The following is a 24,482-nucleotide window of genomic DNA, read 5'->3' as shown; positions in this document are numbered from 1 at the left end:
ACCATACTTTAATAACATGTCTGGAGTAATGTTGGTTCAACAAAAAAAGAACAGCTCGTAAATCTGCTGTCGAGATATTGCGCAGAAAACATTTGATTTTGGAGGGATCCCTTTTGCATTGTAAGAGTTCATTTCCTGATCCCAGATGTGAGTGTTTACTTTTCCGCTAAGATGAAATGTCAACTCATCCAAGAAATTCATCACCTTCATGCTGCAACATTCATGCTGCAACATTTCAATCGCGAAGTCAGCACATACACCTTAGTCAGTGACTTCAAAGCCTGTAATAGTTGTAAAAGTAGAAGACTTTAAAACAAATTAAAACCCTGGCATTCTTCTTTGTTAACCCAATATTTTCAAAAATAAAAATTGAGAATAATCAGATCAGGTAATTAAAAATTTATAATAGCTATTTAAAAAATAAGAATAGCTTTATTATCTACCAAAAGATTGTAATGGCAATAGAATATTTAATTTTATATCAGTGAGATAGTAAACATACCTTTCTATAATTCTAATATTTTAAAATTATGGTAATTAATAATACTAACAAAAAAAAAAAGAAGAAAAAACACTCTGATTAAGTAGATATCTCTGTGAATACTAAACATGCAAAAAATATAACAAAAGCATCGTTTTAAAATGCAAAAATTTCTTATATATAATTATATTCTGTTAGGATATAATTTAATGAAAAATTTATGCAATAATAAAAAAGTAAAAACTATCTTACATTTATATTACTTACCATTTTCCCACGAGTCAATAATACTATTTACTTTTTGTAATAATGCTAATGCTAGATCAGGTGACAACAGTGGAATATAAGAATCATCAGCTTCAGAAGGGTCATATGAAAGTCCATGTGCTATTAAAAGCTTTAATTGCCACACTAACTGATGTGCTCCTTCTGGACATTGCACCAAACTCTGTAAAGCCTAAAATTTTTTTAAATTTCACATAAATATTTTCAAACATAACAGAAAAATACCTATATTAATAGATACTTTTATTTACACATAAAAAACATTCGTTCAATGAACTGAACCAAGAACAAACAAGAGCAACCAGAACCAAGAGTAAGTTAGTTAAATAAGCAGTAAATAAATGGCCAATTGAATTATATATAAAGCTACAAGCATCTAGAAGTTAAGATCATGAATTTATTATGCAATACAGTTGATAGTATGTAACATTCTATCTGTCAATTCACGCAATCTGTTAATGGTGCTATAAAGTCACAACAACCTGCATTTCACATACAAATAAGAATATTTGTATGGAGGTTTCATAATTTAATTTGGTTGTTTCTTCAAGGGTTAAGTCTTATGATCTGTTCTATCCAACATAACCTCAGTCTGTATTGCCTACACTCTCTCTAAAGGTATATATAAAACAATCCTTTAGGCAAATAATGGGTATTAATTTACTTTAAACAGCATTAATAGTTCTTTATATCATTAATTGAGGTCATACTCAACTTTTTCCGAATATTTTCATTTATTAACCTTTTCCCATCACAATGATCCGCGGTTGATTAGCGCTCCGCGAAAATATGTTGGTATCTGATTGCCTCCCTTCATAGTCTTATGCTACCCTCTTGTGAAAAAAATTTCAAAAAATTACTGTATATTAAAGAGATTTAATAAATTTTAACAAAACAAAAACCGTTATGATTGGACATTTTTTAAGCCTGTAACAACAACAAAATTGAAACATTACAAAAATTACGATAATTTAATTGCAGAATTTTTTTTGCGCATTTCTACCGTGTTTTTTATTAGCAAAATTTTTTTTTTGCTTTGTTTATGAAACATAGTTTGCTGATTTTAAAAATAATACTTACCAGCAAATCGGTTGAAAATTGGGCAAAATATGATGAAAAACCCGTGTCATAAATCACAGATTAGTAACATATGTTAGTGAAAGAAGATTCAGAAAACTACGTTTTATAAAAATTCCCACCACTCAAAAGGCTATTCAGATTGACAAAAAAACCATTTTTACTGTATAATCTTATTCATTACGAATCGTTATGTGTTACATGTTTACCGATATCATTTGTCGGAAAAGATATTTATAGACCTCAAGTAAAACTGACGTATTTATGACCACAAAATCCTTCTTTTTTTTTGTGTGGTATAATTTTTAAGGAGAACAATGAATTCTGTTTTGTGTGTGTGTGTGTGTGTGGAAGGGAGAGGAAAACAGTCTATATAATAGTAAACTTGACTTATTTGGCATTCATATAATGGCATTTAAAATTATGTTTTAAATTAAATTTATGTTCTACTTTTTAAATGACCACAAATGAAAGATCTGATGTTATAAGATCAAGAAATCTTAGCGGCCTCAAGACTTGAGATCAAGCAATCTAGCAATTCTTAAAATTTTGATTTTACGAAACTTGGTCAGATTACTTCTATATATTGATGCCATGAAACTGTACAGCCAGGTCACCTGCAGTATATAGAGATTTTACCTAATTAAGGTCTTATTTTTCTTAGGCACATTTGTTAACAATAAAAAAATAATATTTGCAAAATCACACCTCCACCCTAAAAACGATAAAATAAACTAATGGCCAAGTGGGTATACTGCATCAATAGTACCCCCTCTCACACAAGGAGCATTAGTGTAGCACTGATGTACAGCTGTTGTAGTCCTCTGCTATGCTGTGACATCATAAGTGGCCGCTAGTACCACCACACCTGCGCAAATGAAATATGGTATGCACATGTGCTTTAGTTAGAATCATTGAATTAAATAAACAAAAAATATTTTATTTTAAATTAAGTTGAGTGTGTAAGCCGTGCATCAGAAAAAACTGCTTGACGGGAAAGTCCTACAATTGTGTTGTCAGCTTTTTTTGTTGTCTTGGAAGATAACTCAATTTTTTGTAGCTATTGACAGTCCAATCTGTGAGAAAAATAATCTTCTAAAAGATATTTTGGGGAAGCTGATAAACATTTTACCATGCCTTAAGGAATTTTGTAGCCAGTGACTGTAATTTTGAACTTGGCCTCAGCTGGTTTTTTTCCACTCCTGGTCTTGCAAAGTTTATATATCAAATGTGTTGACTTATTGGTAACTCTGTGGAGATTTCTACTTAAAATTGTCGTCACATGTTAAAAGGTTTATATTGAAATAGGTCTGTACAATAAAGACATGTTTATCCTTGGAAAATAATGTAGCTGACACAACATTAAGGAATGGGTACCAAAATGATACTAGTGCATGATAATATTATTTCAGCTGTTTCATGTATATAAACCTACAGTTTACTGCTGCCATCTGACAAACAGACTTCCATTATGTGAATTTAGTAAATATATCCTCAGCAAAGTGTTTTTCCACAATTTTAAGAAGAGTTTTTATTTTTTCCATCAATGGTCCTTCACCAGTCTAAATCATCTCATTGTAGAAGGTAGTTGTACGTAATCTCTTGTAAGACATATACACTGTTTTCAGATTAAAATGTTTTGAATATTTTACTAAACATTTTAATCAGTAACAGTTTAAGTTATTTGCAATATTATAATAAGTATTTAATTATAAATATCACTTTACTGTAATAACATGTAATGTAATTTCATTTCTATAATACTGATAATTATAACTACACGTGAGTGTGTAAAAAGGTCGGTAAATTAGTTTTAAGATATTTTATGTTCATCAAAGCAAATAGAACTAGCCTTTGTGAAACATAATCTTAGTTAGATAATCTGTTAACAATTTGATACTTTGTTAAATGATTTGATGAAACTTTACATGCGTTTTTATACAAATACTATCTTTACATTGTGAAATAATGTGTGTAATTGCATTTGTATGAATTTTTTTATCGATTCTCCAGTTTCTTTTTTAACAGGCAGAATCAATATTTGCGTTTTCATCAGAACCATCTACTGTCAATTATGCACATTTCTTTCTATGAACAAAATGAAAAATCAATATCATCAGCAAGTACTAAAGAACTTCAGATTTTACAGTTTTTAACAAAACTTGTTTTTGAATGTGTTACTCATGACAAATTGTCTATGTTACCTATCTGGCTGAAAATGCTTCAAGTAAGTATACTTAAATTATTCTAAATAGATTAATAATACTTTTTTAACTTGTTGCAGACTGGATGAAACTGATAAAAATGACACTTTAAGCAGGTCACTTTATGAGTTTATTAATTAATTTTCTGTATTAACAATTTACAGTGTATATGTTTTTTTCTGCATAGAAAATGTTTAGACTGGTAAAAAGAAATATATTTTTAAGGGGTCCTTTCTGAATTCTTAGTAATTCATGCTCCCAATTTGAATTACTAAATATTTTTTACGCCATAGACTAGAGCAAGCTATGAATCGTTTTGCTACACTATAGTATTCAAGCCAGTCCAGTTTTATTCACAGAGCAGTTTGTTTTTATTTACAGATTTTTTGTATTTTCTTTTTTTTAATTTCACTAAAGAAAGTTGGTATTTATATTTAATCAAATGTATTATTTTTAAAATTATTTTGGAGTTAGGACACATTTTTTGTGTAATTTAATGTGATATATATTCATGTCAAATGAATTTTTTATGTCAAAATCTTCTGTTAAATGAAATGTGGTAGTAGCTATAACATCCTTACAATTCGGATTTCCAGCTGTTTATAACTGTTACAATTTGTTATAATATTCAAATTTCATTTTAAGTTTTGAATTTATTTTATAAGAGAAAATGAGTGATCTTTTATATACTCAAAACATTTATACCTGAAAAAATATTACTTATTTTTTCAATTTTTTTTTCTTTTTTAGTACGGTGAATTAGGTATAAGCATAATTTGATAGAATTTTTTATTTATTCTAGTAATCATTGTTTTATCATATTATTGTTACTATAAACCTTGTGTATTATTGCACATTCTCAACCAATTGATCAAAAGATATTACTTTTTTTAGGAGGGGGATTAGTTTGGTTAATGTCTTTTCTTCATTCACTGCGATAATCTGTTTAATCTAAATTGTTTAATTATTATTATTGTTATTAGAAAATGGAAATCATTTCTTGCAATTCTTCAGGTTACACTGCATACAGTTAACTTTTTGTTTGCACTGTATTTTTATCCAGTTTTGTAGGAGCAGAAAGACAATTATTTTGCAATCAATCAGAAACTACTAACTGTACAAAGTTCAGTCAGTAGCGTGAAGTGTTCATCAAACGATGATAAAATATAGATTTGTTAATGAAATATTTATATAAATATTCTTACAATACCAGATACTCAGAAAAGTTTATACAGATAAAACTAATATAGAGAGCTTGATAAAACAGAAAGGAGTCTGTTAATTAAAGTCTGTATTATGTAATATTGTTTACCCTATCTTTGTGCAGCAATCTATCAGTATATTAGGAATTTATTAGTATATTGGTATAAGTCGAGTGGGAGACATCATAGCGTATAGACATGTTGTGTACTGCTCCGCGAGTTTTCATAATTGGCTTGGTTTTTCGGTTATTTTTCTGGATTTGGTTATCGGATATATAAGTGGATTGGTTTTTTGGATTCAAACTACCGTTTTTAAGAGTTTTGGATACGGACTTACAGTTTTTTAAGTGTTTTTTCGAGTTTCAAAATCAACTCATAGTTTGGTGTGTTTTAACTGCTATATTTTCTTTTTATAGTAGTTATTATTGTATTACTGTGTTTTAGTAATCTCGAGGTGTTACTGGAGTAATAACAAAGTGAGTAGAAGTGCTATAAAGCACTTCTACTCACTTTGTGAGTAATTACTATCACCTTTGTGAGTAATCAACTAATTATAAAATTAGTTTTTCAAGGCAATTTCAAGGTTAGAATATACAGTTTTAAGTGAAATATTCTAAGTTATAAGACACGTTACAAGTGTATAATTAGTAGTAAACAAGGACTTTGAACATTTTTCTATTATTCTACATAGAGGAGAGAATTCTTTCAAAGTCCTACGTGAAGAGATTTTATAGGGGATTTCCTTTTCCGTAATAACTCCTGAACCACACATCCAATTTTCATTATTCCTTGACATAAATTCGTTTCATAAACCCCGCCCCCACCCTACCATCAAATTTTTGGACCCCAGATTCGGTCGAATACATTTTCCTTCCTGCCCTCACCCACTCCAAAATTTTTTTGGAGCACAAGGCACAGGGCACATTGAGTGGGTACTTGTTGGAAACGGGGTTGTCCTCTGAGTACAATACCACACAATGCCACACCGGGTATCGCTTCCTTTGGAAGGTACGTCCAGACAAAGTAGTAGCAGTGCGCAGAAATTGTCACATGTGAAAAAAGTGGATCTTAAAGGTAAAAAGGTCAAAGGTCCTCTGAGGAGGAGGAGGAGCTGCCAGAAACACTGGGCAGCCTGATATACCAACTTGGCCTGATGATGATTGCATTAAAGCAACACATTGGTCCTGGACTGACTAAATACATAGGTACACACGAGTCTGAAAAAAATTTATGAGGGCCTAAACGCTCTGGCTGAGATGCCTTCTTCGCCAGCAGTTCAGATAACACAGGCAACACAAACAGATTTTCTGGTTGGAGATGATTACGAGGAGCAAATTCTTAATAAGACTTAGTCTTAATTAGACTAGAAAGAATATGACCATTTTTTTCTCAGAAATGTGCTTGTGTGTGTGTGTGTGATTTGTGTATTATAATTGCTGTGACAGTTACGGATTTATTTATTATTTACAAAAATAGCTTATCTTACTAGCAACATACCAATGTATTGAAAAACATAATAAATTATGATATATGGCATATATCCATATGCCTCCCGCTTGCCTTTAAGCACCTCAGCGTAGAGCATTTCTGATCTGCCCTAACAGGCACAGGCATCAGCACTGGTACTGGGGCAGAAACTGCCTCTTTAATTATAACCTCTTTGACTGTAGTTGACTTTAAGCAAGTGGCTCAAATCCATTTGCCAAAGCAGAGAACACTGCCTTAAACTCATTACCCTTGGAATCACTCATCTGCAAACCGCTGCAGAGGCACTTCAAGGGCCTTCAAGAAACCTCAACTGCTCACATTGTGATACCAGCTCTGCCCCCAGTCTTAATAAAATATTAATCAGATTACTTTTTGATGTACGGTAGATGTACCTGCCGACTGGCTTGGGTTTTGTCATTGGAAGAGAAGATGGAAACATTCTCCCTCCCCTCATGACAACTTCATTTCTAACCTGTCTGGGTTTCCGTAAGTAAATAAGATAAGATAAGATAAGCTATGCTAATCTACTTACATACTAATATCTACTACTTTATTGGGCAAACCTACAAATGTGATAACTGTTTGCAGTGAGATATGGGCAGCCAGAGGCCTGATTGTCCTTCTGCCACTCTTTGCACCTCCTAACCACTGCTGGTTGTTTGTGCAAGTCCAAGCAATTACAAAACACTGATTATGTCCTCTGCTCTGAAGAAAGCACAAACAGGACTAGGGTGAACCCTTGTTCGTTACAGGGTACTTACACTAGCAGTCGTTGCCACTTCATTGCAGCTTGTTTCCATTTTTCACAATTACCACATTTCAAAACTATCCAAGCATTTTTCTTTTATTATATTGGTATTAAATAAATCTGAGCCATTAACACAGTCCAGATCCATATGACATGCTATTTAACATGATTCATCTGCCAACCTTTTCCTTAGTTCAATCAAGATTCTTCTTGTTGTCCTTCATCTTTTCAAAAGTTTTTCTCCACATAAAGCATTATGGTCGATTTTTTTCCTTTTGTTCCAAGTCATCAAACTTTCTACACAAAAAACTTCTCATGGGCATCAGAAATCACTTTATTCTAAACTATATAAGAAAATTTAAAAAAAATCTGAATAAAAAGGATTGAACAATGTCAAATCATCATTCTAAATTACCTTGATGGTGAAAATTATTATTGAAACTTTTATAAAATACTGATGCATATTTAAGTGTTAACCTAGAACAAAAGTACAAATTAATAAATAATCATTTATAAATAAGTAAATTATAAAAGAGACAAAAAAATACTTACTCTAACTGGGACCAATTCTGATTTCTTTTAAAAACTATATTCCAGTATCTTTTATCTTCAACTCGGACCTGAAAAATTAACACCAATGATAAAACACAGAAAATATATAAAAACTAATATTATGCTACACATTAACCAATACTTCATTAAAATTTTAAATTAAAAGAGTAAACACAGTAGAGTTGTAACTAAACATAACAATATCACATAAATAAAAATTATGTGAAATAAAAATAATTTGACCTACACCCAAACAAAATTTTAGTGATTAGTGGGAAGAGATAAATTAACCTCTAGTAAATATATTATTCAGTGATTGGAAAGATGTTTTTTTGTACATATGAAGGCCTATTTTAAAAAAACTATAAAAGAAATGTTATTGCAATCAAATGATCACTTACTACATTAAATTAATAAAAAACATTAAAAATAATATCAAAATGAAAACATTATCTTATTTCTGCAGAATTTGAACCTTAAAATTTACATTTTTTAGTTTGAATAAGCAAAAACAAATAATTTACACTTAAAATTACAAAGAAGACTTTTGGACTGATTTCAATTTACATAACAAAATTTCAGTCTAGATTTACACTACTCATAAGAATTAGATGCCATATTTTATAAGGAAAAAGAGGGCATAACAGTGCATAATAGTGAGTTACTTCTTGTTCATCCTTAAACTAGCTTTTTTAACAGTGAAATTAACTGTTTTTAGAGACTCACGATGTTGCACAATTATCCAACTGAATCCAAAAATTAAATTAATATTATATGTTTACCTCAGTTATAAGTTTCTGAATTTGAATCTTACATAAAATTACAGCTTCCTAATTATTTATGATAAGATTAACATGAGGAACTGCTACCTGAATTATGTGAAAAATTTGATAAACTATTCTCATCACTTAATAACAATTATATTATCCATTTCATTAACAAAATTTTAAGGTAGATTTATATGATGGAACACATAAAACAAAAAAAAAGTATTGTAGAAAACTAACTTTTGAAACAAAAGTTTATATCTATAAGGTAAACTTAAGACAGAATTATGGTATTTTGATATTACGGAATGAAAGCTGAAAATACATCTTACATATGCTACATCTAGATGGAAGAATTAGGATTAAAAAAAAAGACTGCAATAGACTATTTGATATGGTCTTATGCAAGTGGACTCCATGAAGTGGTAATTGTCAGGTTAGGGTAAAATATAGTTCTGGCTACAGAAATCCTTATCCTATTTCACATATTTTTATTTTCCATGATTCTATTCCATAAGAAGTTCAAAATACTAAGGAACCATCAAAATGAAAAGATTATCAGAAGATTGTTGCCCAAGACTTCTTTAAATAGTTGACAGGAAAAGAATCTCATGTCCTCAGTTATTATCATTTCTGCAATTCAGAAAATATTTTATAGAAGTTTCTCTAAGAAAAAAAGGCTCTGGCTGAAATTAGAAATACTTTGTAACAAAAAGAACATGAAAATTTTATTTAACAGTAAAATTTTAAACATTCATTTCACTTATATATAAATACATATTAATTTTCAATAATAAACCAAGAAATTTAATTTCAAATAATGTTCTTTAAATCATAACATTTTTAAATGCTTATGTTGTTATCTTCATGAAATTGGATTTAAAGTAAATTCAGATTGATTTCTAATTAAAGATAAATAATCTCATTACTATCACACACAAAACTATTCAGAGTTCAATACATGAGCATAATAAAAACCTATTTAATTTCTCTTCAGTTTAAAATCTTAAACAATAATCAACTGACTTCAAATCATGTTTTAAGAGTAACTTACCCTTTCCACAAGATCTTGTTATATTCTTTTCAGAGTGAGGGTTTTACTTGTCCTGAAAAATCAATGACTGAGATTCTTACAATTACTGATATATCTTGGATCCCAGTCTTGTAGCAAAGTATTAACCTAACTAGCAAAAAAAATTCATAACGAACAAACTTAATTTAGAATCTTCTATTTCAGAAGATTCTCAAATATATTGGGGCTAAATTAATACAAACACTTTCTAACTGAGAAAAAAATTGTAAAGAGATATATTTTTCTAAAGATCGACGCCATCAAGAAGACGCCATCACGCGTACAGTTATCACAACTCGAACTATGAGATCATTCAGCGTTCTATCGAGAGCTTCAAGTGAATGCTTGTGAGCCATACTGCGTTCAACCCAGATAATAATTTTGCATTTTCTCAAAACTTCAACACGCCTGAATGCTTCTTTATGTTACACATTGCGTCTGGATTTGTGAGAATGTTCAATGGCAACTTGAGTGATGAATGCGCAGTCCGCCCTTCTTAAGCAATGTCGTTGCAATGCCTGATGAAGCAATTGCCAACGCAAAAACATTTCCAAAGTTGCCGCTATTTCTCGCTTCTCCATCTGTTCGATGTGGTTGTATTAACAGCGTGTGTTAATTTGTTGCTCCTCATTTCCAGTGAAATTGATTTGAAAAAAGTTTGGAACGCCATCAGGCATTGAGAACAAAGAACCGATCTGATGATAAACTTGACCCTGAATCTTAAAATGTTCATTCAAAATTACGACCGTCCTCGTTCTGAACGATTTTTGTCATTTGGAAGCGAGAATTAAATTTAAGAATTTTACGCAAAAACAATTTCGATTGAGATGTGGCTCCAGCCAGTAGTGTTTTCAATGGTTCTGGCGGAGAATTCAATGGTGGAAATGAAACTTTTCTTGATGCGCAGGAAAGACCGGCCGATTCACCTTTGTATTTAAATGCATGAGAGCGTTGGGATTCTTTGTCCATATTGTAAATGACAATTAATGCATGTGACGAATAATCTATTTCTGGCTCATATTCGAACGAAAGGCGGTGAAGTGATACACGTGTCAATACGTGCCGCTTTATATGGAAGTGAAACTTGGACGATCGGAGTATCTGTGAAGAAAAGATTAGAAGCTTTTGAAATGCGGTGCTATAGGAGAATGTTAAAAATCAGATGGGTGGAAAAAGTGACAAATGAAGAGGTATTGAAGCAAATAGATGAAGAAAGAAGCATTTGGAAAAATATAGTTAAAAGAAGAGACAGACTTATAGGCCACATACTAAGGCATCCTGGAATAGTCGCTTTAATATTGGAAGGACAGGTAGAAGGGAAAAATTGTACGCAGGCCAACGTTTGGAATATGTAAAACAAATTGTTAGGGATGTAGGATGTAGAGGGTATACTGAAATGAAACGACTAGCACTAGATAAGGAATCTTGGAGAGCTGCATCAAACCAGTCAAATGACTGAAGACAAAAAAAAAAAAAATTGACACGTGCATCATTACTGACATAATTACATGACATTGATGTGACATTACGTGACATTAATGTGCACGGGCAATTAAAAGTTTGATAAAAGGTAACAAAATTAACATACGGAACTTCACAAAATTTAAACTTCCTCTTTTACTCTTTCTCCCTTTTCCCCTGTTCCTTTCCCCCCATTTACCCTTTTCACATTTACCTTATTCCCTTTCCCTTTAACCCATTCCCCCCTTTTTCCTCATTTCCTTCCCCCGTTTCTATTTCCTTTACCCTCTTTTCAGTTTTATTTTTTCTCCTTTCACCTTTCCATTTCCATTTCAATTTTTTTCAATTTTCCCCTTTTTCCCTTTTTACATTTTTGCCTTTTAGTTTTATCGATTTTCCCTTTTTCCCCGTGCGTTAATCGGTCCAGAGGTTTTTTAGTCTATAGCGGATACACATATTGTAAACACTGAAATGGAATCGAAAAATATTTAGTATAGCGTGTGTTGCGTTTACGTCCAACAGATAGCGCTGTTTTTCTAAAAAAGCATGATTTTACATGTCACAGCTGTGACATCTTAGATATATAAAAACACGCGCCTATCGAATCCAACGTTCTGTCAAAATTTCAAAGCAATCGGTGAAGAACTTTCGGAGATTTAACATTTTGAATCTTTACATTTTTATTTATATAGATAAACAATAAATAAAAGTATATTAAAATACCTTCATTTATTGTAATGCGTTACATAGTAAGTAAAAAATCCGATGTGGACACATGACCTCCTTGTACGCCTATTAAATTACATACACACATTTTTTTTAAAATGAAAACTATAAAATCTTATTTTTATTAATAACTTTTGATATTTTTTCATACATTTTTTTTTATTATTATTGAATTATTAATTTTTTTTTACAAGCTGAGATTAATAATTATTAATAAATCAATACATTTAAATTAAAAAAAGAGATAAAGTCTCATTCGAGCCGATGTGGCTTCCCTTGTAAGGTCAAATATTTCATTAATTACAATTCAATTTGGCCATAACTCTGGAACCGATGAAAATTACTACCGCTTACAGATATCGTTGAAAAGCTCTCAATGAGGGCTTATTACTGCAGTTAAGAAAAACGTGTTTGAATACTTTTGGTTCAGTCGATTGCAATCAAATTTGAAGGTGGACAACTTGGTGTTATAACAGTTCTAAATCCAAAATTTCATTATCCTACGTTTTTTAGTTATGCGAGATTCATACGTACAGACGTAATGCCGAAACTAGTCAAAATGGATTCAGGGATGCTCAAAATGGATATTTCCGTTGAAATCTGATATCGAAGTTTTTCCCGATCACAATACTTCCTTCTACGAAGTGAACGAAGTAATGTGATCGCGAAAAATTATATTATATATTATAATAATTATAATTATATTATATATTGATTTTTTACATCCGTTTATCGTTTTCTACAATTTTTTTCCATGCTGACGTTCTCATTACATCTTCTACGTAATTAATTCCTTTATTTCGTACAATGAAGTAATAACGTAGATGTAATGAGGACGTCACAATGGAAAATATTAAACGGTACACAACGATAAACGGTTGTAAAAAATTAATGTATAATATATATGAATCGTAACTACAAAAAATAAATAATATTAAACCAATCTTATATATATATATATCACAAAAATTGGGCAGAAATCCTATTTCCAGTTAGTCCGGACTAACTATATATCCGGCTGAATTTTTTTATTCTGCTCGGAATAATCCACAGATATGTCATCAAGCATCAGCATACCCCAAAATTGAGTCCTTTCTGAAAAGTCGTAATTTATTCCTTAATTGAAGAAATTATCAAGGTTATTACTCATAGAAAAATCATTTTGAAAGTGTATGGATATTTTATGAAGATATCTGCTGGGGGATTTCGAGCAGAATAAAACCAAAAAATCAGCCCGATCCAATCAATAGAACATCTGAAGGGACTGGAAATAGGATTTAAGCACGCGTTTTACCTGTGGTAGAAAAAGAAAAAGAACAAGCGGGTTAGGGGCATAGTTCCATATAAGCTGTGAGGCCCCGAAGTGATTTTAGAGGTATTGAAATAAATTGCACAAAGAAATTTATTTCCCGCTCATGTACACAATCAACTATTCTAAATCTGTAAGGTATACTCAGTGACACATTTTGTTCAGACTACGGAATAGAACACCGTGACTTTCTTACGGGAATTTATAAATACTATTCAAAATAAAAATATTCTATTCAGTTATCTATAGTTATTCTATTACAACAATACTGAGCACGCTCTGCACAGTTATACAACTGCATGATGACTTGATTTACCCATTCGCGCATGCCACCTTTTTTTCCTTTTTACTCCACCATTAAGGTACGCACAGCGCTGTCAGAGTGTCGTGTCAGTCGACTTTTTCTTTTTCCTGTTTAGCCTCCGGTAATTACTTTTCAGAGGGTGATATTCGTGAGTGTAAATGAAGTGTAGTCTTGTACAATCTCAGATCGACCGTTCCTGAGATGTGTGGTTAATTGAAATCCACCACCAAAGAACACCGGTATCCACGATCTAGTATTCAAATAAGTGTTAAAAATAACTGACTTTACTAGGACTTGAACGCTGGAACTCTCGACTTCCAAATCAGCTGATTTAGGAAGACGCGTTCACCAATAGACCAACCCGGTGGGTTCGTGTCAGTCGACTGCCCCCCTGTCTTTCCTAGTCCTACGGGCGTACCATCGAGGTCCTCCTAGTTTCATTCAGGGACGTTGACCTCCCTTCTGGACAGCCAAGTTCCCCTCTGCTGGGGAGCTGCGCCCCCCGTTCCTACGCTAACTAGCTCCAGATGTTTGTTGCGCACATCCCTTGTTCACCCCGCGTCCTCTCAAAGCTTGAGGGTGCCCGATGCCATCATCGGATAGCTCCGCCTCTCCCCCCATTCTTGTATATATCGCGTGTGCCACCTAGTGGGAACTTCGGGAACTAATGGTGTTACGCGGGGATGAAACTTGTGGAAGTTTTGAGTGATGTATCTAACAAGTTTGAAAGTATTAAACGCTACTTTTGTATAACTAATTTAGAAATATTCTGTATTATAAACAGCAATAATAATAATAAAAAATAAGAATAAGAATGTTCGGGAACTTTTCAGTAGACCTTTAATTGATAACTCTTTTTTTCCATTTATTTATTATCTTTTTTGAGTTGTATCACTTATCATCAACTATAAAATCATTTTAAATGTAAAAGTTTAACTGAATCTTATACTTTTGATGTTTCAGTTAATTACGTTAACAAAAAAAAAAAAAAAAAACAAATTATTATATGAAACCGTTATAGTTTCTTTCATATTATCTATACTAATCGATTTATTTATTTTCCGATTAGTTTGAAACTTTAAAATTCCTTTTATAAAATTATAAAGGGCCTTATTTTATACCACGGACACATCTCTTTTAATCTATGACATTTTTATTTTGTTATTAAAATTATTGTTCATAAAAGTAATAAAAAAAAAAGCTCTAAACAAAATATATAACTTCCTTTGTTTATTTTTTTTATAAAGAATGCCTAAAAAGAAGTGTAATGTATTCAGGATGTTTACATGTAAGTAAGTTTTTTCACCGTAGCCGCTCAACGACTGAACCGATTTAGATATATGACGCCGCGTGGAATCCTTACGTTATCGGGAATGCCATAGTTTATGTATATATATATATGTTTAAATAGATACAAAAAGTTCGAAAAAAGTTGTACTGTATACAAAATTGTCAGCCGCAGGCTCATTAATTATTCTAATTTACTAATTATCCTACGTTAAAGAGTAACAATTTTTTTTGCGGTCGTTTTGTTAATTTTAACTTTTATCTATTGCTCAATCTTACTAAAATGTTTACCCGTAGAAAAGACGTGAAAAAAATATTACAAGTATACAAGTATTATATGCTTGTAACAATTGTTTTTACAAAATTCAAGTGATATTAACAACCAATTTTTTTCCACATATGAAACGTTACTCACTCAAATAATAGCTATTTAATAACAGAGTGATTTACAAAGAATGTAAGAAATTTTCAGGTCATGTTTTAATAACCCACCGGGTTGGTCTAGTGGTGAACGCGTCTTCCCAAATCAGCTGATTTGGAAGAGTTCCAGCGTTCAAGTCCTAGTAAAGTCAGTTATTTTTAACACTTATTTGAATACTAGATCATGGATATCGGTGTTTTTGGTTGTTGGGTTTCAAGTAACCACACATCTCAAGAACGATCGAACTGAGACAGTACACTTCATTTACACTCATACATCATCCTCTAAATTATTATCATAAAGGTAATTACGGAAAAAGAAAAAGATATTAAATGAAACAAAATGTTCAATATTGTAAACAAAAAACAATTAAAATTTATTAATCAATTAAATATCAATAACTGAAACGATAAATATCGTAGATGATTTTTACATATATTGTAATCGCGGTTTTCAGATTTCAATGGAAATATCTATTTTGACCATCCGTGAATCCAGTTTGACTACTTTCAGCGTGTCATCTGTTCGTACGTAACTCACATAACTCAAAAACGATTAGCAGTAGAATGTTGAAATTTTGGATTTAGGACTGTTGTAACATCTAGTTAAACACCTCCATTTTTATTGCATTCGACTGAACCAAAAGTGGTAAAAAAAAACTCAAAATCCAAAACTTTTAAATTTATTACTGCAGTAATAAGCCCTCATTGAAAGCTTTTCAACGATATATAATAAGTGGTACTTTTTTCATCGGTTCCAGAGTTAGAACAAAATAAAATTTTAATTATCGAATTATTTTGATCTTATAAGGAGAAGAAACATCGGCGAGAATTTGTCTTTTTTTATTTAAATATATTGATTTATTTATGATTATTATTAACCTCAGATTGTAAAAAAAAATTACGATAAATATTAATTTAGTAATAAAAAAAAAATTAAAAAATATCAGAAATTATTAATGAAATAAAATTTTATGCACTTTTCAATTTTCTTTTAAAAAAAAAAATGTGTATATGTAATTTAATAGGCGTACAAGGAAGTTATGTACGCCTATTTTATATCAGATTTTTTAAATATTTTTAAATTAAATATATATCAGTCTGAAAAAAAAAAATTATGTACTCACATACACAGGCGCGCGCGCATAATATTTGTATTTTTTTTTTTTTAAATAAAATTTCAAAACAATTTTTTTTACAAATAATTTTTATTAAAATAAAATAATTATACATTAATAAAATAATAATTTTGTACACAATTTATATTCATTACATATAGAAATTTTGTCGCATTAAAATTTTGTCATATAGAAATTTTGTCGCATTAAAATTTTGTCATACAGAAATTTTGTTTTATGTATTCGATATACGTTGAATTTTGATGTTTCTTGTAAAATTTACTCTTCAAATTTAGTAATTTTGATGACTTTGAATTTTGATGTTTATAAAAATTTTAATTTCTAAATCTTGATAAAGTTATAATTAAATTCTTCAAGATCAACGCACCCACTACGTATTTTAGTAGTGGGGCGCTGAATACTATGTAAACTGAGACAGCAACAGCGAAGGAAGCGAACTTGTATAATAAAATGAGAAGTAAATATATAAGATAGTTCAACATAATTTAGTCGATTAATATGTTTTATCGTATTTTATTATTACTTTTCTTATATCACCTTTCTTCTTTGATCTTACTGTTACTGTTGTCTTACGCAGAATGATTTTAATAAGATTTAACGTACGTTGCTATGAGATTAAATTAACAATGATGAATGTAATACATTGTTTAATTTTATAAATATTTTATTCAGTTATTAAACACTCCTTTGTAATTATAATTCGAGTGAACGCGCGCGCGCATAAAAAAAATAGGTCCATGAATTTTTAGTTTTGATTAACCTGGTATAGAAATTAAAAAAATTTGTCGAAAACGCGTTTTAGGTTGTTTTTTGTTTTTCTTTCCGTAGGGGGAGGAAAAAGCTCTGCCAGCCGACGTCGGGCCCGCACTGACGGCACTGCGGGGTTCTCACACTTTAAAAAACCTCCCCTCTTATCATGCAGGGGCCGGATCTAAGCCATATTGTATTTTTAGTCCCTGCACGATCACCCAGGCACTCTACTATCCGAATTCGTATGACCGGAAGGCTTCAGGAGGATGTCTCAGAGGTTGTAACTCAATTTTTTTAAATTGTATCACTCTTTGTAAGATTTTAAAGGTTTCTTTAAGATAAGGGAAATAATATTAATAAAACTTTGGTACGATGTACCCAAAATAGCGGCAGGATAAAATTTGGTTTTTGAAAAATATTATATTGATAATTTAAGGAAAAACTGTCGCAAATAAATAATATTATAAAAATTTAATAAAGTTGACAATATCGAAAAAAATTTATTTAAAAGGATTTATGTATTAAATATAAAGTTTTCTTATTTACTTACATTTCATTTTAATAAATATTGGGAATGACCTCCTTCTGTTGTTTGACAGGATGTGTGGGATGATACTGCATTATTCAATGATTCCCTACGGATATTTTGTGTCGATTCTCGAATTTTATTTTATAAATTATCGACATCTTGGGTCGTATGAAAAACAATACTTTTGTAAAACGTATTTTCCAAGTTATTAGAATTTCATGTTTTGATTACCATTTTCAGTTATCAATAAAATAATTAATAATAATAATAATAATAATGTTAGTAAAACTAATATGTGAATTATTAATACACAACGTCAATGGATAAATAAAAATGTATCGAGAACTACAAACATTATATTTAATGTTTTATTTGTTTTTAATTAATTCGTAAATTTCTTAATAAATTCATGGACTATTACTACTAAATTTAGCTCAATTACGAGTCAATTTTTCTTTTTAATAAAACAAAAAAAAAATTAGATCAACTCAAAAGTTAATAGTTGACAGATTATGAATTTATTTTTTTTTAATAGACATACGTTAAAATTAATAAAATACAGCCTATTTTTTAAATAAACAAATAAATGAAATTCTATTAATTAGAATTAATTTTTTTGTACATTTATATTATAAAAAAAGCCGACAAAATAAAATATATTGCATGGCTTTCCCGAGTACGCAGTCATGTCATACAATACTAATTACACAGCTTTTGCATTCTGTATATTTTTTTGTTAGTTAAAAAAAAAATCTTTACATAAAACTACTAATTAATGATGTTAAAGAACAGTTTAGATCTGGAGTAACAGTACAAGGTGAAAAGATGAAGATGCTACGATTTACTGATGATACAGTAATTCTAACAGAGAGTAAAAAGGATTTAGAAGAAACAATGAATGGCACGGATGAAGTCCTTCACAAGAACTAACACGTGAAAATAAACAATAACAAAACACAAGTAATGAAATCTAATAGAAATAATGTAGATGGACCGCTGAATATAAAAATAGGAAGAGAAAAGATTATGAAGTAGAAGAATTTTGTTATTTGGAAAGTAGAATTACTAAAGATAGACGGAGCAGAAGCGACATAAAATGCTGAATAGCACAGGCAAAACGAGCTTTCAGTCAGAAATGTAATTTTCTTACATCAAAAATTAATTTAAACATCAGGAAATTATTTTTGAAAGTCTATGTTTGGTGTGTCGCTTCATATGGAAGTGAAACTTGGACGATCAGAGTACCTGAGAAGAAAAGATTAGAAGCTTTTGAAATGCTATAGAAGAATGTTAAAAATCAGATGGGTGAATAAAAAGAAAAATGAAGAGATGTTGAGGCAAATTGATGAAAAAAGAAGCATTTGGAAAAATATAGTTTAATTTTAACTATAAACAGACTTATAGGCTACATATTAAGGCATCCTGGAATACATTAAAAAAAAATTGTTAGGGATGTAGAATATACGGGGGTATACCGAAATGAAATGACTGGTACTAGATTGGGAATCTTGGAGAGCTGCATCAAACCAGTCAATTGAATGAAGACAAAAAAAAAATAAAATGAAAACAACTTATAATTTTGATGATGATCTTGCAATTTATTTGCAGTATGGTCAGTTCAGCATTAATAATAACCATCGTGTCAACAAGGATAACGAGTTTAACTAATAGACCAACCCGGTAGGTTAATGTTTGCAATTTCGTAAATCACTTACATGTAAGTGTTATTTACACAAAAAAATAACTACAGACGATATATTTATTTCATTATTTGTTGAAAATAATTCTGTAGGCGATTAAAATAAAAAAAAATAAAAATTAATTAGAGTACCTTAGTATTACAAAATAATATTTAATGTTAGGTTAACAATTTTTTAATCTCTTCATTATGAACGAATATAAAAGTTATTTTTATCTATCTTTACAACTGTAATTATTTTACTAATTAAAGAAAGCGATTGAAGAATTTATATAAGTAAATAACGTTTTACAAATTTTAAATCCGTAAAAAAATAAAAAAATTTACACGAACTCCATTTTATACCAACGAACAACAATATCGTACGGTTCTGTAAAATGTATTTTTAATAATATCATTAATTTCGGCTATTTAAACAACAAATTCATTATTGTTATTCAATAGATTAAAAACTTTGGTTACAAAAATTTATCGAATTTTAAGGTTAGGTAAGTTAAAGAAAATTTTTTTAAAATTAATTAACCTAATTATATTTTCAATAGTATTTCTTACGCTAAACAAAGAAATGCTATATAGATATAACTTACTTTTAATATCTTCCCAATTTCAAACCCGATTTTAATCTTAAAAAAAGTATAGATCAATCTTCAAGAGGTCCCGGATTTGAATCCCGGTCAGATATAGCATTTATCATACGCTACAAATTTCCATGAGGGTTAATTGACGATAGTAGTTGATGCCCGTAATCTCACAAAAAAAAAATCATAAGTTTAACTGTTTTACACACACACACACACACACACACACACACACACACACACACACACACACACATATATATATATATATATATATATATATATATATATATATATATATATATATATATATACATACACACACACACGCGCGCGCGCGCACACACACACACACACACACACACACACACGAGTGCATCTTTAAATAGAAACTTTATAACTTTTTTCAAGTCACTTCTAAATATGAAGAAATAACAAAATCTGTGTGAAAAACATTTTATCACTTGACAGTAACAGTGGGATAATAAAAGCAAAACAAAATTAATTTATAATTTATAAATTAATTTGAACAATCAGTAATGTTAATCCTTTAACATTATCTATATAAATAAAAATGAATGTTTGTCTGTATGTCTCTTATGCCTTCCTAAACCGTTCATCCGATAGCGGTGAAACTTTAGTGAGTTGTTGTGCGCACGCTCGCGAAGGTTTCTCATTACCACAAAAATTTGTTTCACTGCAATAGGTATCACACCAATGAAGGAAATACAATGATGAAAACTATACCGTATTAAAAAAAAAAAAAAACACGCACACACAAACTAAAAGAAATAATTCAAATACTTTTGTTATTTTATTTTAAATATATAAATTTTGATTTAATCAATTAAATATATTTTTAAATAAACACAAAATAAATATTAATTTAAAAATAAATGATTTATCTTAAACGACTGCAAACTATATACCAAGTTAATTCTAGTATTAATTTGTCTCTAAAGAGAGAAATAGAAAGACACACGATGACTAATGTTACATCCATCACCCCTCTGCTTCCCTCGCCCCGCTATCTACATGAACATTCAACACGTACAAGACGTTTTGTTACACAGTTTTATTATATACTTTCACTTGTCCTTGAATCTATACATAATAGCGTTTGTTCTGACTACTGTCTTTTTAATACAACGTGTTTTTTTTTTTTTTTTTTTTTTATAACACAAGTGGCAGTGTAATTATAAAAAGAATTTTACAGTTTTATACGTATTTTCGTCAATATTTTTATACATATTCATAACTCTTGCACGAACAAATATAACAAAAAAAAAATCTTCACAAAACACTAATATATATTTTATATATTGATATACCGATTCAAAATGTTTATTATGTCCGCCAAATGATTTATCTTATTAATAAACATAATTCATTATTTTCATAGAAAATATTACTCTTAATTATTAATATTAATATGGAAGATATTTTACATAAATCACAGTAATTAGAAGAAATAGAAATGATATGTTTTTTTTTTGTCTTCAGTCATTTGACTGGTTTGATGCAGCTCTCCAAGATTCCCTATCTAGTGCTAGTCGTTTCATTTCAGTATACCCTCTACATCCTACATCCCTAACAATTTGTTTTACATACTCCAAACGTGGCCTGCCTACACAATTTTTCCCTTCTACCTGTCCTTCCAATATTAAAGCGACTATTCCAGGATGCCTTAGTATGTGGCCTTGAAGTCTGTCTCTTCTTTTAACTATATTTTTCCAAATGCTTCTTTCTTCATCTATTTGCCGCAATACCTCTTCATTTGTCACTTTTTCCACCCCTCTGATTTTTAACATTATCCTATAGCACCGCATTTCAAAAGCTTCTAATCTTTTCTTCTCAGATACTCCGATCGTCCAAGTTTCACTTCCATATAAAGCGACGCTCCAAACATAACAACCTATATTATCGGTGTTACAATTACGTCGCTAAACGAAATCTTAGAGCTGTATCACACTTTGTGAGATAAAAATTTGATTTTTTATTTATTTAATACCGGTATGCAAATCCGTACAGGTTACATCCGTACCGTAAACGAATTTACGAGTTTATCTGTACTTCTGGTTCGATTAGAAATAAAAAGTAACGGGCCGAAAAAAAAATAGGATGATTTTCTGCAAAATCGTGATCGATATGTAAGTCGTACGCAAAGGTTAGTTACACATAATTTGCGCGGTCCTATGTTTTCAGTATGTTCTTGTTCACGACTTATTTTCATTAAAGTTAATACGGCAAATTTAAACTCGATAAAATTTTTGTAGTTAACATTTTGATAATTTTTACGGGCGATTTTATCCCCGTCGGGCCGGGGATTACAAGCGCACGGTGGATTTTACTAAAAGATATCTAGGATCAAAACGTACACAGAATATAACTACAGATACGGTAACGAACGGTTTACGATATTTCTGATCAACAATTTCGACAAATGTCGAAATTTTGACTCCATTCAAAGGGATTTTATTTTACGGTTTACCTGCTCAGAATGTCGTTTAAAAACTTAAAGAAACTAGTTTCATTTTTTATTTCAAACGAGATTTCCTTCTCTCTTTAGTCGGATAAAAAAAAAGTAAATACGATATGAAAATTTGAAACGACTTATTTTTTAAATATGGATCGGAGTGGTGGTCTTTTCACACTAACGATAAGGAAAGCCGAGCGATTAAGGTAGTATAATTGTAAAGTTATAAAATATGTTTATTTTTAGCGCGCAAATCAAGTAATATGTTAAATGGCGGCTTCATCGAAAAACTATTTAAATTTAGTTTCCCGAAAGTGTCTTTCTATCGTATCGCAGCCAAGTTTTTTTCCTAAGATCCCGAATTCCGTTAACTGAAATACGACAACCGACCAGATAAGATTTTCTATCCATGAATTCAGAACGGGACGTAAACATTAATTCTGTGTTCTTAACCGACATCCTGACGACGGTTTAAGATACGGATTCCCTCTTCCTAATCGCTCTACGTTCGTTGGCACCGGCTTTTGTCCGACCGGCTTTTCTTTTCGTCTCTTTTTGTTCTTCAATTCAAGATGCGGAGACGTTCTGATGTTCGTCGCGGAGATGTCATTTCACCTTTCCGGTAATAGATTACCATGTATATATATATATATATATATATATATGCATAAATATTCATAATTTTTGTCGATAACTCTAGTCACAGCTACTCATACGTAGAAATAATATATCGACACAAACACATATTTTAATCCGATCGAAATAAAAAGCTAAATTTAAATCGCGAGCAGAACCTTAATTTTATTAAATAATTGAATCGATTTAATTATATTATTAACTAGACCGTTATGTAACAAACAATTTTTTTTAAATTATATTTTTGGTTTTACGATAAAATATTATAACTCCATTTTATTCCGATGAACGGCATCGTAAAATTCTATAAAACGTAGTTTTGATAGCATCATTAATTTGGACTATTTAAACAACAAATTCATTTCTGTTCGTATAAATATTCAGTCGATAAATTAAAACTTTAGTTACAAAAATTTATCGAATTAAAATTTTTAAGGTTAGGTAAGTTAAAGGAAAAATGTCTAAAAATTAATTTACATAATTATTTTTTGAGTACTTACGCTAAACAAAGAATCGCAATATAGATATACCGTACTTTTATTACTTTCCAATTTCAAGGCCGATTGTAATTTTAAAAATGTACACATCAATCTTCAGGAGGTCCCGGGTTTGAATCCCGGTCAGGTATGGCGTTTTTCATACGCTAAAAATTTCGGTCGGGGCTAAATGACGATAGTAGTCGATGCCCGTAATCTCACAAAAAAAACCAAAGGTTAAACTGTTTTGCACACACACACACATCATTAAAAAGAAACATTAAGTGAAGAAATAAGAAAATGTGTGGGAAGATAATTGTTTACTTGTCAGCAAGACTATTTGATAATAAAAGGAAAACAAAACCGACATAAATCGATCTGTAATGTTTATAAATTACACGATATAAAAATTAATCCATACTAACCAAAATAATATTTTGACATATTGACGCTAACTCAAAGGTTTTCGAAGAGAAATTCTAAACAATTTACAGCCGTCTATGTAAAAGGTTCTTATTTTGCTTATATAAAAAATAAACCCGTCATTCGCTTGTTTTTATTTTCAACCGACTTCTCACGTACGTTAAATATATCTATAAATCAGTTAAACGGAAGATGTAATCGCTCGATCGTTTCGTTTTGCATTTGTAACCGATTCCCTTAAACATTATTTTTTTTAACCGAACCGTGTACGCTATTCTGCCGGGATACTTGGCGATGTTCATTAATCGCATTCTTTATTTTACATCCGTTATCTGCAACTACTGTCACTATTTTATCGGTGATATTCCGTTCTTCGAAATAGTTTTGAAGATA

At 30.5% G+C, this 24,482-nt stretch overlaps 1 protein-coding gene across 5 annotated transcripts in view; it reads right to left on the bottom strand.

The window, feature by feature from the left end:
• Nucleotides 1–24,482, bottom strand: part of LOC142331163 (ras-related protein Rab-3-like) — a 134,598-nt gene that overhangs the window by 7,956 nt on the left and 102,160 nt on the right. For 4 of the 5 annotated variants that reach the window (XR_012757905.1, XR_012757906.1, XR_012757907.1 and 1 more), the window contains 2 exons: nucleotides 8,038–8,105; nucleotides 749–938 (listed from right to left, as the gene is read on the bottom strand). The gene's annotated coding sequence lies outside the window, so the exon portion shown is untranslated. Of the gene's footprint in view, nucleotides 1–748; nucleotides 939–1,846; nucleotides 1,919–8,037; nucleotides 8,106–24,482 lie in introns of those variants that run through there. The other variant, XR_012757908.1, reaches the window with a different exon arrangement.

Source organism: Lycorma delicatula, chromosome 10 (assembly GCF_047948215.1).
Source record: "Lycorma delicatula isolate Av1 chromosome 10, ASM4794821v1, whole genome shotgun sequence".
Taxonomy (NCBI): Eukaryota; Metazoa; Arthropoda; class Insecta; order Hemiptera; family Fulgoridae; genus Lycorma; species Lycorma delicatula.
This window is presented reverse-complemented; position numbering and strand designations above follow the sequence as displayed.